Source organism: Hetaerina americana, unplaced genomic scaffold (genome assembly GCF_022747635.1).
Source record: "Hetaerina americana unplaced genomic scaffold, ioHetAmer1.1.p SCAF_2, whole genome shotgun sequence".
In the NCBI taxonomy this organism is placed as follows: domain Eukaryota; kingdom Metazoa; phylum Arthropoda; class Insecta; order Odonata; family Calopterygidae; genus Hetaerina; species Hetaerina americana.
This window is the reverse complement of record NW_027286763.1, coordinates 36,745,353-36,765,119: the sequence shown is the minus strand read 5'-3', so window position 1 is coordinate 36,765,119 and position 19,767 is coordinate 36,745,353. Positions and strand designations below refer to the sequence as shown.

Here is a 19,767-nt window from a genome sequence, read left to right as displayed (position 1 = left end):
AAGGACATGGAATAATTCGAGGCAGGAATTCACTCAAATTTCATTACCCGTGCTGCTGGATTCACGAATACAATTTCATTCGCTGCCTCAATTCGTTTCATTAAATTTTCCGCTCACGAAGGATATCCCATCCGTAGAGTGACTATCCCTTCACTTCAGTCGACGTACGCGCTTTTCGTTTTTCATTTCATTATTCACGAATTGACTCGTTGATAATTCACGAGTGGAGGACTCTTTTTGAAATTTGTCCTGTGCAGCAGCTGTTTGTGCTCATGGTGTCCGTCGAGTTCATTTCGTTTTGTTAGGAAAACTCCGCGAGTGAAAATTTTCCACCGTGCCCTTTTAGAAAAAAATCTCAATGTTAAGGGATTGTTTGAAGAGTTCTATCGTAGACAAAATCTTTGCGAGTACGATTTTATGAGTGTATTGGACCAGGGAAACAAGTGAAGCGAATTTAACATTGGATGCCCAAGAGGAAAGGTTTAAAATTTCGTCTACCCCTCAATATGCGTTCTTGTGTTTATGGTGTTAAGATAAAGAATAGAAAGGATCCTGCCCTCTGCCAATGTTTCAACATTCTCTCCGATATTTACTTAACCTGTGCGGAAACATGGAAGGTATAGAATATAAGAGCCTTGTGGTGTTAAATTTAGACAGCGGCAGTGAGCGTGACGCTGGGTTGGGTTCTTTCGTCCCACAGTCGGTTTTGTTTAATTTTAAATAAGTGTGAAACACGAGATAGTTAAATGCTTATACCTTTATCAACGTCAGTTTCCAGCCATATATTCTATTCAGGGAAATTTTGGAACTTCAGTACGATTTCCATTGACAGTGAGACGTATTACATACATGTTGTCGAGAGTTTTGTGCGGATAGCGTGTTTGGCCCACCGTGACACTCAGCAACGAGAGGAAAGAGAGGTTTTTGACTCCATGTGACATCTCGGTGCAATCGCCTAAACAAATAAATTACCGGTACTCTCCAATCCTCTTAGCAGACCATGCCACTGATGATTTTTATTTTATGACAAACGATCAGCGTGAAATTGCGGGGAAAGAGATTTCAGTTTTTGTTCCTCTTCCCGTACCGTGCATCTTTTTTGTCGAGAATTTTTTTACCGTGAACCAATTTTCTGCGAGCATGCAGAAGCACGAATTTCAGCAATCGCGCTTGGTCAAGGATTTCCTTCAAAATTATTAGGCTAGAAGATCGCATGGCAGTAAGGTAACGAAATTTTAGATAGAGTAGGTCCTAGAAATGTGGAGTGCAATAATGATGGAGAGGGGATTGAAGAGGTCCCAGACCAACGTGACGTCCTTTATGGATGCCGCCTCGAGCGAATTTCATGTCAGGCAGAAGCGGGAACGTTAATATGATTAGAAACCATTTCATTTGATTATTTATTATGAAAACGTGTACGGAGGTTCGGAAACAGCTTCCAACTTTGAGTGGTGGGTAATATAGTTTGCGGAAACTCATGGCTTGACAAGCCTCTCCACAAGGAAATCTTATGTACTTCTTGTTCGTGTTTTTCCTATATATATATATATATACATATACATATATATATATATATATACACATACATATACATGTATACATACATATATATGTATATATATATATACTTAAAGACGTACATATATATCTATATTTATGTATATACTCTCACCAAGTGGATTCTGAATTTAAATGTCGGTCGTCTTCTTTTACAGTTCCACGTATCTGATCAAGTCATGCATTTCTGAAAAAGGTAGGTACGTAGATGAATTAAATCTTAGTTGCTCTCTAATTAGATGGATTAAATCAACTGGTAATTTGCGGATGAAGCATTCCAAATAATGCTCTCACCACTGTATTCGTAATCAAGTGCCCTCCTCAAACCTTCACATCGCCCGTTAATTTCAAATTTTGTCGTCTACGATTCAGTAGCGCTACGTGTTTATCCAGTCGCTGCTCTGTTTACATGAAATTCGTCAAAGGTTCCCTAAGTTCTGAATCTATAAATATCATATGAATATCGTTGCCGAAGATATCGGTAGAAGGGTCATTGTGTCGTATTTAAATGTAATTGCAGGTAACGAAATAATTTCCCCAGGACCCGTACGTTGAACAGTACCCATCGTAAAAATACCCAAATATAATGGAAAGTTAACATATTTGCCTCCGTTTCACCTCCCTTCGCGAGAGGGATTCTACCCCTTTTTAAGTTTTAATTAATTATCTCCTTTCAAATTCCTCCTGTCCTATCTTTGATCTTCCTCCAAGTTTTATTGGCTAAAGAGGTGACCTCTTCCTGAAGGTTTATTTTTACTGGCCATCGTGTGATGAAAATCAAATTGTTTTTTATTTGACCGCTATTATAAATGTTGGTTTCGAACTTTTCTTTGGGGAAACATAAGTTTACTTCGTAATTCAATATTTATCTTAATAATGATGAATTTCGCACATATCTTTAGCCGTGGATATCTTAATAGCTAACCTGTTTGCTTTTTGACTTCATGAAATTATTTTTTTGTGTTCGTTAATAATGGTTATGATACACCGATCGCTGAAATACTAATTTCTTAGTTAATTAACCAATAGGTAGTTACTATTATGCCAATCCACCTAGTTCGTTAATGTCGATTCTTTCTACCTGATCTTAACAGCAACTTTATGTTTGAGGTGGTTTTTCATCGTCGCCAAATTGTCTTTTCACATTTTAAATACAGTACGAAATGCCATTATATCAATCATCCTTAGGTAATAATATTTCGCTGACGCCCAGCCGTCTATTCGTCTGTCACGTCACTCTTTGGCGCCACCCGGTGAGCTTTGCATCTGAAATATGACATGCAATTAGTCCGCTAGATCAAACTGGAATGTGAAGATTCCATAGAACAAATCGGGATTTCTGTCAATAAAGAATGAGTTTCGCCTGGTATTGCCTTGAAATATCACATTTTTTTTCTAAAATATTTCTCACTCTACCAAATATACAGGTGAAATTACCAAACACACTAATACTTCCCGATCCAGATAATTTTGAAATTATGCGTACGTATGTACTTGCTGGGGAAAAACAGAAGACTCAAACTTACCCATACAATTTTGCCCCTCAACGCCATATCTTTTGGTTCTAGAGATTTGCCGCCTACAGCCAAACAGATGGATACCAGACCTTAGCCAACGGTAATTTATACGTATGCATATATCGTATCAACAGTCACAAGGCCAAGAATTTTTTGACGCCGCTCTCGAACTCTCATTACGGCTCTTTTCTCTCTCTCGTTTGTATTACTTTTACTTGTTTTTTATTAATATTAGGTCAAAATATGGACTTACTTTGATAAAGTTGTTTTCCGCAATAGGCTTTTGCAAGCTACCGTGGTTCAAATTATTCGCCATCATTTCGCTTTTTCATTGTTTTCCATCGGCTTCTGTCTCCATTCGCTCTTCATAGCGAGTCTCGAGTAGTCTCGCGATATTATTTGGATCTATCAAATATTATCCTGGTGAACCAAATTTCCTTTGCAGGCTACCTTCTCTGAATCTGCTGCAGTCCATTCCTCTTATCCATGGAGAAGTGTACATTGAAGATGGAAAGAAATTATTACAAAGTATTTTATAATTTCGAGGCTTATCTTTTTTGCTTGAGAGATTTTCCTCTTTCTAGAATTTCGTTTTGGATTTCAGTATAATATTTACTACGTCCTTGCTCTTTCCTTTCATACAATTGGGCTTCAAAAATCTCTGTACTATTTCTCTTCTCGTAGCTTTCGATTGCCCAGTTATTTATTTATTATTCCTTCGCTATTTACCATAACCGATGTTTTTGTTTATCGGCATTTGCATGTGGTTCGCCCAGATTCACTTGCAAATAAGGATGTCGAAACGGAGAAATGGAAAATACCGTCCAATAAATACCGTGAAAGGGGAGTGCATAGCCCAGAAAGCCAGGGAAACTCCCCAGCAGTGAAAAATCGGATTTCTTCAAGACACCGAGCAGCAGAAGCAGCGCTCGTCATTTCATCGCAGTCTCCGCCACCGCCGGAGGACGTCTTTCGCCCCGAGGAGGAAAGAGTAATCGCCGCGACTCCTCGGCGACGACAATCTCCCACGCGCCGCTGCCTCTCTCCCTCTCGACTCAATTAGGGGAAAAGGGGTCTTCAGAGGGTGTGGGGGGCGGAGCACGGGGAGGTGAGAAGAGGGGCGGATTTAGGCGGCATGGAGAGTGAGGGAGAGCGGGAGGGGTGGATGTAGGCCTATATATCAGAATGAGGGGGCAGCGCGAGAGGGGCGGTGCGGAGGGTAGGGAGATGGGAATGGAAATGCGGTGGTAGGCAGGGAAGAGAGCAAGGAAAGAGATCTTCCGTCCGTCCGTCTGTCCGTCCATTTCTTCAGAGCAGACGGTTCGACCCAAACAAAAGGTCAACGGACGCGAGAAAAGTCGATACGTTTTCCCGCTGGTATGTCGCGTCCTGATTGGTGGACGTAGCATAAGGTAGGGGGGCCAAAGGAGGGGATGGGGGTGTAGGTGTTGGTGGTGTGGGGAGGCATTTAGCGTGGGAGGGGGCTTCCCGCGTTGAGGGGGGGGAGTGGGATGGGGGAGAGTCGGGAGGGGGACGGTAGGGTAGGGAGAGGGGATAGGCACTGGTGTGGCGAGGAGGAATCAATAACATTGGGGTGCGACCACCGCGCCATCTGCAGAGCGCGCACGCCGAGGTGCGCCCCGCGGCTGGCGGGCCGCACGCACGCGCCTCGGCGAAGGAAAGGGGAGGGCGGAGGTGGAGCTGCAAACGATTTGGGGGGTTTTTGGGTAAGAGGCATAAAGAGAGAATTGTGGTGTTGGGCGGGGGACGGGGGATGGAGGAGTGGGGGCTAGTTTTGTGTGGGGGTGGAAGCCACTTGCTGCCGAACGAGAGGCCGAGGTTCGCCCTTTCTCTCTGTTTGGGAGTCGATGCGATCCTCCAAAAGTGGCTGCTGCCGGCGCTCGTGTAAACAATCTTCGCATCACACCTCCATCCGCCCGTCCCCCCAGTTCACTACCCCCTTCCCGGCAAAGGGAGTGGATTTGCAGCATGCAGTCGGGACGGATCCACCGTTCTACTACTCCCCCCTCCATCGGCGCAGCCTCCCCTCCACTTCCCGGTCCTCCCTCCCCCGTTCCTTTCACCGTCCCGGAGTGGAATCCTCGGTAGTTAGCGCCCCCGACAAACACCTGCAACGGCACATTGGGGTGGGAGCTTAGCGGAGGGCGTGGGAAAGCCTTTGTCGGGTGCATTGTGGGATCCGGATTTCGGGGCTCCTCCTGTAAACCGGTGAGGGGCGGCGCAGTTCCCCTGGGAGGTAGTCGAGGGCTTTCCTTCGGGGACGAGTCAGAGACCATCAAGTCAGTGCGTGAACGCTTTCACACACCCAGTGGCATTTTGTTTATACAGCAAATCGATGCCGGCCTCACTTAGTGGAAGCTATCCATTATCACTGTGACCAGTTGTGCGGTCACATTCCAGCTTTTCATTCTGTATGAGTCATGTTCTATAATGGAAAAACCCCGGAGAACTTAATTTCGGCACTGAGGTAGGGTATTTATTGCTCGAGTGGTTTATGGAAGCCTTTCAACCTAGACTGTTCCGCGGCATGTTCATTTCTCAACAGCCCTTGATTTCTCATGATTCATTCTTGGCCTTTCAGTCTTCCACGTCCTATAACATCTATTTTTTCGTACATTATGATCTTCAGCCAACTATTTCGCTTCCGGTGTCCAATTCGTTTTCTTAATTCATGCTGTCTCTGTTCTGTAGATTCTATCTTATTTCTGGGCTCGGAAGGACTTGTTAATTAACCACTTGTTCTCCACCCATCTCTTCGTAATTCTTTTGTGAAACCAATTTTCAAGCAATTTTAAGGATATGTTCACTAAATTTGTCATGAAAGTCATCTTATTCATTGCAAGTTACTCCTTAATAGTATTTGTTACGTATTGAAATATTGGTTGTGATAGTAGTTGAAAGATAATAAGATTTTATTTCAAGCAAAATAATGATTTTATTTTATGCTCGGCAGCAAATAAAATAGCTTAGCAGCCTCGCCATTTGTAAACGGAAGTTGATGAAATAATAGCCATTACTCTATTACCCGGCGTGAAAATCAGATTCAAAATATTTTCTGTCCTTCAAATGCTCAAAAATATGGCTGATATGTGGCTCTGCATAAAAGAATCTCTTTTCTTGCCCTGAGAATGACCTTTTCTAGAGGTAGATTGTTCTTCCTTAAATATCAATCGTTAAATCGCTATTATATGCATTTTGAAAATAGCTTTGGTCTGATCTGTGCTCACAGAACCCGTTCTCATAAACTAATGGGATATCCAAAGTTTGGTTTGGTCACATCTAATTTCTGTGATTGGGCTTAGTGCAATAGCATGTTAATATTTCATAATTATGATACACCAGTGTTTTTTATTAACGCGAAATTATAAAGAAATCGCTTATCATACTATACTATCATAATGTATCGTTATTTCAAGAAGCTGTGGGAGATGCCGCGACAGTAACTTTTAATGGAATCGTCCGCTAAATGTGCATTACAATGCAAGTGTTTAAAGTTTGATCTAACCTCGAAGACTGTGGCGCGCACGACTACGAATGCCTGTGACATTGTATGTACGATATTTTGTCCAAGCATCTTGTTCATTTAAATCCCCTAAAATCTCGGGGTGTGAGAGGACGCCTCGATAGCTTAACTGGCTGAGGCACTCGGCCGGACATCGAGGGATCCGGGCTCGAATTCCGGTCAAGGCGATTGGACTCTGAAATTGTGTGCATATAGTATATCATTATGTTCACATTTTTATCCACCTTTCGCTTTTTAATATACACACTGATATTTCGGCACTATGATGTAAATGTCAATGGTGGTTAGAAAGTCTCTGCCAAAATGGGAGATAAAAATCGCGTGTCGACGATGAAAACTTTCCCCACGCACAACAGAGCGGCCTTGGAAAATAATTGGATTGGAAAAACTCTTGAGAATTCACCATAACCACCAAATTTAGCATCTCAATTCGGCATCTCCTTTTCTGTGCTTATTCTTCAGTTGATGCGAGTGGTATATAAAATGAACAACCCACATTAAATTTAAACACTCATCAAAAGAAATTCAATCCAAAATTTCCTCCATTTCGTCATTAATTAGATTACAAAACAGTACGAAATTATAAGGGACTGGAAATCATAAATCTGTTTTGTTATACCAACTAACGTATTTTTCATTTTTCTTCGTGATGATAAAATTAACACTACTCCGTTCTTTCCACTGTAAAGGTTCATTTCCTCTGCGTTTCTACGTCTTAGCGTCATAATCTGGCACTGAGCGTATCTGGTGGTGATGTTAAGACATCAAAATATGTAGTAAGTAAAGCATTTTAGTGAAAATTTACGAACGATTATTTTTTAGTCTGTGTCGTCTGCAAATTTTACCCTAAGCCGAGCAACACGAATGCCATCCAGTCGTCTTCAAATCGGAAGATTTCATGGTAAAGATTGTTTTTTGTCATGAACATATTACCTTGATCAAAAAGTTCCCGGAATAACCACCGTGTGGCGCTCCCATCGTTCCGATTTGAGTTCTGTTTTTTTTGTTAAATTGGTACATCTGTTGTTGATATTCCCTTTAAATCTTAGTGTCATAACTTGACATTTGCAAAAGTTACGTAGCCAAGAGTACATCTATCTCTGTGTGTGTTGGCGATTTTTTACAATTGCAGAAATGGATTTAAATTTGCAACAACGAACTTGTATTAAATTTTGCGTAAAAAACGGATTTAGTGGCGCACGGACGTTGGAAATGTTGGAAAAGTGTTTCGGCAACGATTCTCTAAAAAAAAACGGTCGTTTACCAGTGGCACGAGCGGTTCAGAAGTGGTCGTGAGTCAATCGAAGAAGATGAACGCAGTGGCAGACCATCGACATCGAAAGTCGGTGAAAAAATTGATAAAGTAAAAGAAATGTTGGTCAATAACCGCAAATTAACCATCAGAGAAATAGCGGAGGACTTGAACATTGCCTATGGATCCGCCCAAGTCATTGTGGTTAATGATTTGGGTTTCCGTCGTGTAGCAGCAAAGTTGGTGCCAAAAGACCTCAATTTCATGCAAAGATGAGACCGTGTTGACGTCGCAAAAGACATGATTTGCGAGTCTGAATCCGGTCCCACATTCATCAAAAGGATCATTACTGGAGACGAGACGTGGGTTTATGAGTACGACACGCAATCCAGACATCAGGCAAGTGAATGGCGTTCACCAAATGAGCCGAGACCAAAAAAACCACGTCGTTTTCAGTCAAAAAAGAAGGCAATGCTGACGGTTTTCATGGATTACAACGGTGTAGTGCATCATGAATTTTTGCCAGAAGGCCAGACAGTAAACAAAGAGTATTATTTGGGCGTTATGAGACGTTTGCGTGAAGCAATTCGCCGAAAGAGACCAGAAATGTGGGCAGAAAACTCGTGGATTTTGCACCATGATAACGCACCGTCGCACAGTGCTATCATTATTCGTAATTTTTTGACGAAAAATGCAACAAATACCATCCAACAGCCACCGAATTCACCTGATTTGGCTCCCTGTGACTTCTTTCTGTTCAATCGAGTTAAAAAACCATTACGGGGAACGCGTTTTAGCAGCCGAGAGGAAGTAATGGAAAAATCGCAGGAAGCACTGATGGACATACCGAAAACCGAGTATAAAAAATGTTTCGAGGATTGGATCAAGCGCTGGCATAAGTGTGTTGCAGTCGATGGGGATTACTTTGAAGGGGACAATATAGATTTAGATGAATAAACTTGTATTTTTAATTTTCTGAATAAATTCCGGGAAATTTTTGATCAAGGTAGTATACCACTGATTTCTTCGACGCTGTAATTTTTTTCGGAACTGTGAAGATAACACCTTTTATGTCTCCTCTAAGTCAGGTCTGGTGATACTTTTTCCAGAGCATATACTGGATTACTGTTTTTGCATCAAGAGTTTTCGGACGCATTGTCATATTTAATTATAAAAGTCAAATGTTTGACTTTTCATTATATATATATATATATATATATATATATATATATATATATAAAATATATATATGTATATTTCAATATATATTATATAATATATTTATATATTATATAATATATATTATATATAATATATATTATATATAATATATATTATATATAATATATATTATATATATTTAATATGTATATATTAAACCAGCCGAAAGAAACCATTTTTCTGAAAGTAATAATAACCACAAATAATACGATTCATGTATTGATATACGTAAATTCACAGTGTTTATACATTTTATGAATATTAGTGTTATATATAAATAATAATGATATATGTATATATCTTAATCATGTATTTATATCGGTTATTAGTGGTTATGATTACTTACAAAGAAAAATGGTTCATTTTGGCTCTGCCACTAATATTCATAGGATTTGCATTAAGAACCACCAGGAGGTACCATGAAAACTTCATCGTCGTATAGAATGATTTGAGGGGTCATTCTGTGGAAGCAATATATATCGGAAAAGAAAATACTTTGTTCTTCCTCTTACGAAAAACAAAGTATTTTCTTTTCTGATCGTCGTATAGCCTAAGTCATAAGGATTTGTAGTTAGATATTGTTTGTATGATAGTTTGAGTAGGCAGTAAGTGTTACGTAGTACTTCTACAGTTATTACGTTAAATACTATTTCTATGATTTTTATATATCATTGAAGACATTTAATTTCCATTTCAATATTTAGTATGTATGTACTTGATCTTTACAGACTATGAATCTTATGAAAATGCGTTGAAATGAGCGGGAACTCATTTAATGTGTAAACAAATCAATAAATAAATCCTGCAATACGCGTATTCAAAATCAAAGGACAGTATTTGTCACTATAAAAATATTTTTGGGTAATAAAACGATATAGCAAAGTTATACTCATGTGAGGTCACTTTGAGACGAAAAATTAATATTATAACAAAAATCTTGCGCCTCGAGAAAATTTCTTTCTTATAACGATGTTCATATATATATGTCTAATAATATTATATTTTTAATGAAATGCAGGGTTCAATAGACACCTATTTCATATTCATTATCCCTCTGATGGGCACATAGTAGGATAACAATAACGATATGGATTGAAAAATCTTCTTTGGCATCTCTTAATAGCCAGTTGCAGGCGTAAAATTTTTCTTTGGTGAGATCTCGACCACTTTTTCACGGTAACGGTGCTTCTTTGCTATTACTCTGTTTGTGTTATAAGCAATTCCTTAGAACATAGGGTCTTATGTTATGGCACATCGAGAATTCGTTTCATTGAATAGGAAAATTACTCTGATAGAAGTCATCTTCAGACTGTGCCATACCCAACCCTGAGTTATAGTTTCCATCTAGATTATATTGGTGAATTAACCTTTACCTCAATAATTCTTCGGCTACGAGAAGAGCAGATTCAAGCACAATGCCTTCTCTATTTACCTGACGAATTTAACTGAAATATTTAGGTAATGGGTGAGCAGTGAGTATAGTCTAAGGAGCACGACGTTTTTAAATATGCAATCAAATATATTTTTACCGAGAACCAAAAAAATTAAAATAATTTCAACCGTTCCGAAACATTTTTAGGGAAAGGCACACATTCAGAACTTAATAAGAGCAATTATATCTTAAAAAGGGTGATCCATTTATGTAATACGGTTAATGTAAACATAAGGCATAATTTTTATACGCTCGTTGATGAGTATCAAGAATACTATACTTACACGGTTAATAATGAACGATCATTATTAGAAAACTTTAATTGAGGGAGAACAATGCAATTAAGAGTTGGCAGACTCAAAAACCTAGTCAAAATCCGTTATAATAAGCGAAAGAATCAACAGGTGGCACATGACCCACATCGGACGCTACTCGTTTAGCATTTTAATTATACGTCGATATACGTCGTCGTCGACACATATTTATGGCTCACGGCGTGGACGAGGGTACGAGGGTGATGTGTATCGCTCAGTTTATTGTTTTTTTTCCCCCGACTCGGCTGGATACTTATGCTTCCATTTCCATTGTGAATACTGATCAAATTTATATATTAGATGGAGTTATTGCTCCGATGACAGGTTTAAAATGATTATGATATACAATGCCCCTCGATAGTGAGTTAAAATTCCCATAACTTTTTCTGTCGGATTTGTTTTTTGGTATTTTTATGTTCGCTGTCTCGCTGATTGGATTTAAATATCATCTACCTTACTTGCCTTCGGCTGTATAAGATACGGTAAAATGAAGTATGGTTTATTCTATGACCATAACGGCTAATCGTATATATCTGTTTTAACATGCATAGCAGTCAAGCTGATTTGTAAGGCATGAAGTGACTTGGGGTTCACAGAGAATGTCAAGGATAATGAGTAATGGTTCTTTTTAATCATTCCATATTAATTATTTATATCCCTTGAGATGTGGTTCATACATTAATGCTATATAGTTGGTTTTTCTCCAGTTTTTGGGGTTGATATTGGATAATAATTATAGGTAAACATAATTTTCATATACATTCTTTGTTTTGGTAAAGGTGAGGATATGTGCCTATGGTTTGTTATCCTAAAATTAGACGATTGATATTAATGGCGTGCAGAGTGTTCAATAGCATGAGGGTTATTGATCCACAGTTGCAAATCCATCCATAAACTTTCCTTACAAGTATCCAAATCCTATTCTACCGGGTTAGGGCAGGTTTTTGATGGACGGTGGCATAACGTTGCTCTAATACTAAATTCTCACTTGCATTTCATTACCGTACCATTAGTGTCCGAATGGCGACCCGAAAATCAGGGTGAATCATAAGCACTGTTCACTACCGCTGGAATGTAGGTTTACCTTATCAAATCAATGTCTTCGGCCTGATGGTCAGTTTGGGCGGGAGAGCTCACCTGGTACTAATTATGGGTCTCGTGTGAAATTCACACGATAAGGTTCTCGGGGCGAGTTCCGTCCCCTGTGCCACCTGCGGCTTCTCAGAGAGCGTTTTGTGATGCCTCGATCTGTAGACTTACGGACTACGTACTAGGAAATCTTTGTGATTAATTCAACCGCATTTGCATGCTTAATGTTAGCGAAAATGATTAATTTTCTTTTGGGCGAATTAACGCAATGTCCATCCTCTTCTCCGGCCTCTCATTCATGCCATTTACGTGACTAGGGCGAGTATTAAGTCTTTAAACGATACAGTTAGTTCCTTGTTTTTCCAATTACCGATCATCAGTCCAGAATCTCTCTAAAATTTCGGGCACGAATACAGAAAAACAAACAAGTGGTCTTTTGAGACCAAAATATTCTGGTAGACGCACAGAGATTTCTCGGCCGTAGAACCTGAGAATTTCTGAACTAGCAATAAGCTATGTATGAGAAAAATAGTCCGAAACTACCAGGAAGTTATAATGGTACAAATAGGTCGCCTGTGTTTTAACTTTACCAAAACTTTTTTTTGTAATCACTCGCGTGAGTTACTTCAAAGGTGGTGATCAGGATCAGTTTTTCGCACTACATTCTATTTCCTTGAGAATGGAGCAGTATTCGTGTGTTAAATATATCCCAGGGTGTGTCAGTGTGTGTGGCCCACTTACGGGCCAAAGGGCTGAGGAGGGGCACCGCCTCGTTCTCGGGAGGTGATGATGTCGATAACTAGGCTTCTCGCACGCTATCCGCTACATGCAAAATGGATCCTTGAAGATCTCCCCATCTTATCTCTCGTGGACAGAGAGGCTACGTTTGAAGACGCGGTAAGTTTAAGATGCTGTCCTAAATTCCTCGGTGGTGTATGTGTGGACCTTTCTCAAACTGCTAGTCACAATGGGATGTATTCAAAATATGTATGAGCTGTTACTTGCAGAGTCGTTTTCTGAGACCAAGAGTTATTTCTGCATCGTGCTAAAATTTCTTTGTGAGCCATCTCCAGTAGTATACTTATTAGAGGGACGATTTTTACGGACAAAACTAAACTATGGTAAAATTTCGTGTTGAAACTTAGCAGTGCACACTTTATTTTAAGTTGTTGGTGACACGTCTTTATCACCTTTACAGGTCAATGTATGTATCATAAGAAAGGACAAATTGACATTCTCACGAACGAGACAATGGGTAGAATATTCAAATACAGGAAAAGACCCGACTCCTGATAAACGGTGACCGTCAGGTGTCAAGTGCATGGTGCCTCAAGGGAGAAGAGAGGTTACTAATAAGAATTTATTTACGTTGATTGGAAATATCCGTTTAATGAAGTTTATGAATCATGAATTCCTTTAAAATACCTCGCATTTCAGAAAACAATATTAAAAATTTTCATTCTAACATTATTGTGTGTAATGTTGTACAAAAAGTATACAGGCCACTTCATAAGGTCATTCAACTCATCTCTATTAATGAAGTTTGTAGCTACCGAGAAAATATTGATATCATTGGTGGTTATAAATGGTGATAGGTAACACGGAGAAAATCCGTGCTTATCACAAAAAGATTTTTCTGGACTACTAAGTGCTACTAGAAAAATTAAAATGGTAACCCCCGAGAAGTCGAAAACTCAGTTCTGGATTTGACCTGTCACGATGACACTTTGGAGACCTAGTAATAATACAAGTACAAGTCCTGCAATACTACAGAAATGCAGGTAGAAGAGAAAACATTATAGAGATAGATTCTAACTGTAAAATAGACTGTGAAAATGGTAGATTCAAAGATACGTTTTTATTTGAACGGCTCACGGACGTAACACAAAATGAGGAGAACATTTCTTTCTCATGATAGGTTCGTTCATTACCGCATCCGATTGCGGCGACTTGCGGCGAGTTGTGTAAATATAAATGGGTATGGATTAAATTACGACATCCTACTAGGAATATTATTCGTCTACGTCAGGGGATATCAGTAAACCAAGAGTAATTATGTAACTGTGGAAAATCTGGACCATTTTCTTGAGGGCTTTGTTGTGCTTCCGTTCTGTGTGGAGGAATAACGAGTGCTTACTAAACCCTCTGCTTTCGTCAGCGTATTTCTCTTTATTTTATTCGTTCAGCATGATGTTCCGATAATGTGATTCCTCATCTATATATATAAAGGAGAGTGTTTGTTTGTATGTATGTAATTTGTTTACTTTTTTGCTGTCATAGAAACAGCATTTTTCCAACTACGCCAGCAGGATACTTTTGCAAGAACACTATTGTATTCAGAATTGCAGATATATTTTACGTGGAATACATCAAGGAAAGTCTTTTGTAGAAGAAAAATGGGCAACTTTGATCCTGAGAATAATATTTATTCATGTGACGCATTGGGCCGAGTCTACACAGTCCATCCTAACAACGCCGAATGTCATTTTTTAAGAATGCTTCTACATACCATTAGAGGACCTCGCTCATTTGCAGAATTAAGAACGGTAAACGGAGAAATATGTGAGACATTCAGAGAAGCTTGCCAGAATTTAGGGTTGCTAAAAGGAGATCAACACTGGGATGACTCATTGCGAGAGGCCAGTTTGATTTCTCTTCCAGGACAAATCCGAATTTTGTTTGCCATCATAATAACCTCCTATAATCCATCTAACCCAAAAACATTATGGGAAAAATATAAAGAATCAATGAGTGAGGATATACTGGCTAAAGTTCGAAGTGAAAATCCTACATTGGATATTACATTTAACTCCGACATTTTTAATAAAACTTTGATTATTTTGGAAGAAAAGTGTATCACCATGGTTAACAAGACTTTAGTGGAACTCGGTCTTTTTGCACCTGTACAAGATCAACAGGGTGTATTTTATCCAGATTATATACGTGAAACTAGCTACAATGTCTTAGACTTAGAAGCATACATCGCGGATAAAAAGCCACTTCTTAATGAAGATCAGAAATTCGCGTACGAAACAATAATGGATCAAGTAGATAAACAAGAAGGAGGTATCATTTTTCTTGATGCTGCTGGTGGCACGGGAAAAACATTTTTAATTAATTTAGTTCTCGCTGAAATCAGGGTTCATGGAGAAATTGCTCTAGCCGTTGCATCTTTAGGTATTACAGCGACATTAATGGAAGGAGGAAGAACAGCTAACTCTGCCCTTAAGTTGCCACTTAATATTTCCCGACAAGAAAATCCCACATGTCATATAAATAAAACAAGCGGCCAGGCACAAGTTCTTATAGAATGTAAATTGATAGTATGGGATGAGTGTACGATGGCTCATAAAAAATCTCTTGAGGCCCTCAACGCAACACTTCAAGATCTTAGAGGAAACTGCAGTTTAATGGGAGGAGCTCTGGTACTCCTGTGTGGAGACTTCCGTCAAACTCTGCCTGTCATTCCAAAATCGACTCCAGCCGATGAAATTTATGCCTGTTTAAAACATTCTGTTCTATGGAATCATGTCCAAGAAATTAGCCTTAAACAAAACATGCGAATCCTCTTAAGAGATGGGAATGCTCAAAATTTTGCAAATAAACTTTTGGAGATTGGAGAAGATAGATTAGTTATTGAAGCATCTGGCATGATAAAATTGTCATCAGATTTATGTGTATCGGTGAAAACTGTCCGCGATATGATACAAGCAGTCTATCCTAACGTTAATAAAAATTATAAAAATTTAGAATGGTTGCGAGAAAGAGCCATTCTTGCTCCTAAGAACGATGATGTTAATGAAATGAACAAGGAGATACTAGCCAAGCTGCCAGGAGACGTGATTGAATATAAATCGCTTTATACCGTAGTGGATGCTGACGAAGCCGTCAATTATCCAACGGAATTCCTAAATTCACTTGATCCAGCTGGATTGCCACAACATCGCCTTATACTTAAAGTAGGATCTCCAATCATTTTATTGCGAAATTTAGATCCACCAAAACTCTGCAATGGGACACGATTGTGTGTGACAAAATTAATGAAAAATATAATCCAGGCAATCATTTTAACTGGAAAAGGAAAAGGTGAAATAATTTTTATTCCACGAATACCTCTAATCCCAACTGATCTTCCCTTCAACTTTAAAAGATTACAGTTTCCAGTCCGGCTAGCTTTTTCAATTACCATTGATAAATCACAGGGACAGTCTTTAAAGTTTTGTGGTGTTGATCTAAGATCGCCATGTTTTAGCCACGGGCAACTTTATATTGCTTGCTCCAGAGTAGGTTGGCCTAAAAATTTATACATTCTTTCTCCTGGATATGAAACAAAAAATGTAGTTTATAAACAGGTGTTAAATAAAAAAGATTCTTAAATTTGTATGAAGTAGTGTATTATTGTACTTTATAATTTGTTGTTTTTATTTATGTAGTATATTTATATTATTGTTTCTCCCTAACCCGTGCAAAGCCGGGTATTCAGCTAGTTATTACATAAGTGTCGCAATCACCTGTCTTCCAAAATGCGTAGTCTGGCTTGTTGATATTCAAATTCTCTAATAATCACGTATGATACTTTCTCATATTTACAGTTCTTTGTTGATTTCGGACATCTTTCGTCAGTTAACTCATGCTATGTTTGTTCGAAAAGAATTTCTGAAAGCTTTAGATGTGAGTCTACTCCAACGTCCTTTATAATGAATTATTTATACTGTGTAATGAAGGTAGTTTCGTTGAGATGAAGCCGTATATTTTTCCGCTTTTTCCATTCAGGATTGGCGGTATAACTCTTTGGACGTATTCCAGGAATCCCTTTCAACCTAGGTTATTGAATGCAATTTCATGCTTCTGTTTTATTTTGCCCCAAAAGTTCTTTCGTGTACCTATTTATTAATGTAAAAACCTAAACTTTAATCTCTCCGTCAGCATAACAACTTATCTCAACAAATTTTTGCCGTCACTAGAACATTTTTTTCTTTGGATGTTGATGATTTTCTCTTGCGTTTGGACCTTCCGAAATCCATGGCATAGATAAATAAAACATTTCTTGTTTACTTTTTCTAATTCAATGTTGGCTTCGGTATAAAACGCCCCTACTGTCAAAACAGAATATTTTCATTCTAAATATTTATTATACGATTTTACCGGACATCGAGTATAAATGCTGTTTGAGTTTTGAGAATAATTTTGTTTGAATTCTGGAAATACATTGTATATTTTTATTTAACGTTTCGTTGTATTTTATGGTTTCTTTGAATAACTTTAAGATTTTTGTCCAGTTTCAATTTTTTTTAAATTAGTCCCAATAGTCGCAGGAACTTTTATTATTTCCTATGAATCATCATGCCAAGAGATGCCTCAAACTTTTCCATAACCGTTTCTCATTCCTCATTTTAATTACTTATTCGTTAAAATGCATTTTGGATATTTTTTGCCAGTGATATCATTACTGAAGCAGTAAAAATGTATGCATAAGTGGCATCATAATTACTGAGTCTTGTCATGGAAAGCAAAAAGGCGAAATTTTTTTTTCTTCTCTCATCAATTCTGAATCCTAAGGGCACCGCCGTTACCAGTGTTGTAATTTGTAGTGAATCTGGTTCCAATTTGAAAGAAGTCATTAATTTGTATCACTTTCATCTATTTTTCTAAATCTTTGACATTCGTGTCCTGAAATATTTTTTACTCATAGCATCTAGATTCACCTACGCTTAATATTTAGTTTTTTTTTATTAATTATCTATTGGTTTCAATTCCAGACATTTGCATAGTTTCACGAAAATACGCAACATTGATGTCAAAATACTCGATTGGTTGGCTATTTGAAAATATTCGGCTCTAAATACTGATTTTCAGAACACTCGACCTTGGATACCCAGAGGTCATGAGAGTTCCGCACTGTTCATTTTCACATGACCCACTATGAGACTAACGGAAAATCGAAACCAGGCGTTAATTGAAAGGAAATATTTTCTGCCGTCGAAAACGCAACCTAGTTCCTTTTAAGTCCACGATTACCGAGGAGTAGGATGAATGTTGAGGTAACCCACGCAATGACCGTGCGTGACCTGTGACGTTCTACTTCCGGTTAGGTGAACTATTTCATTGGGAATTCCACATTAATGTAAACTGATTGCCCTCATAGTTGAAATCAACCCTCCAAATCCTTTTTGAATATGGATGCGGTACATTCCGTAAAATCGAAGGCTGCGTGAGCCGTTCCTACAAAAGAGGGATCGGGAAGGCTAAGGTTTGTGTCGATTTGGTGTTGCTATGGTGTTCTTCCAAATACCATGGTGCCTGTTTTCATCGGTAGCTTATGATTATATGATAGCATCCTGCTCTATATTGATTATTATTTATAATTTTCTCCTAATTTTCAATTTTTATCTTGTATATCGATTTTCGAAAAGAGTATGCCATTTCGTTTGGTTACAATTTAGGAGAATTAGTCATTTAGAGAAATTTGCTTATGCTATTTTATTGAACTGAATTATTTATCTAAAATGTAAATTGCAATAATACTCATATGTCCTTTAAGATGAAAATTCCCGTTTCTTCATCGGCGTGTAGACTGTCATAGTCGTCAAATTACGTATATTATTCATCAAATCCTGTGCGCCGTTAAACTGAAAGCCAACTTACACTGGTATTTAAATATAAAAGAGTGTGAGATGTGTTAATCAGAAATTAATGTGGGCTGATGTTTTGAATAATTTTATTAAGCAAAATATTATTTTCATTAAGAAGTAGACATATCTCCAGGCACTCGACTAAATGGCTCACCATGCCTTGAAAACTCATTGAATGAATATATACAGTATTTCAGGCATGGTATGAACATATGAAAAATAATTGTTTTATAACGTTACACCAACAAAACATATAGCCTTCAGACTGTATTTTACCCACCAGTTTGACGAACCCGTGGTTTGGAAATGTAATGCTCCTCTGGTCGTTCCTTGCTTAAGAAAGCCTTTCCTTCTGGTAAATCACAGCTGTTCTTAGTATAATTTTATTGGCATAAATATTTGAAAATAGACCGTGAAATTCGGAGATTATGTTTGATGTGGAGTGATTTTCATGTGGATTCGATACTTATATTTGGATGTGGCTTGTCATAGGCTCCGACATACCAAATGTCTCTTTGCTAGCAACATGATTTCGTGCATGACATGTCTACTGGAGTCGTTATTACGTTTAGTGACCGCAAGTTGTGGCAGATGAAATTCCTCCGTGAATATGGTTGTAGTAACTGCAAGTACACCATTAAAATATTATGGGAAATCGTACGAATCTCTTCGATTGAGCTTCAGGGTGGACAGTATTTCACAGGGTGAAGATGTTAGGTGTAAAGATTATATTGGCTTATGAATTCATTGGTATGGAGTATTTCAAGGACGTCTTTCCAAGCGAAGTGATGGAATATTAGGAAAAAAAAGCCGTACGGTATCCAATTGACAGGTATTTCCCAATAGTTCAATATTTTACAAATGCTGTCATTCATCAAATAAAATGTTTAAGTGAGTTTAATCGTGATAACAAGGCAATCGAAACTGTTAACCGTATCTAATTCACTCTTCCCATTTTTTTACCCATAATGTCTTACATTCCTATAATTTTACAGCACGCAGATGTCTTTGTTTCGCCATCGAGACTTCTAGGAGAGGAAGCAATATTTGGATTCATATTTTTCGATATGTACAACAATTTCAGAGTGTAAAAATCATTCGCCTTGACTGGGATTCGAACCCAGATTCCTCAATATTCGGTCAGAGTTTAAGAGGACGCCTCGATAGCTTAACTGGCTAAAGCACTCGACCGGATAATGAGGGGTTCGA

At 38.3% G+C, this 19,767-nt stretch overlaps 1 protein-coding gene across 1 annotated transcript in view; it reads left to right on the top strand.

The window, feature by feature from the left end:
• Hers (Histone gene-specific Epigenetic Repressor in late S phase) overlaps nucleotides 1-19,767 on the top strand; it is a 495,187-nt gene that overhangs the window by 68,570 nt on the left and 406,850 nt on the right. Inside the window, exon 2 of the mRNA XM_071585495.1 lies at nucleotides 1,716-1,757. The gene's annotated coding sequence lies outside the window, so the exon portion shown is untranslated. The remainder of the gene's footprint in view (nucleotides 1-1,715; nucleotides 1,758-19,767) is intronic.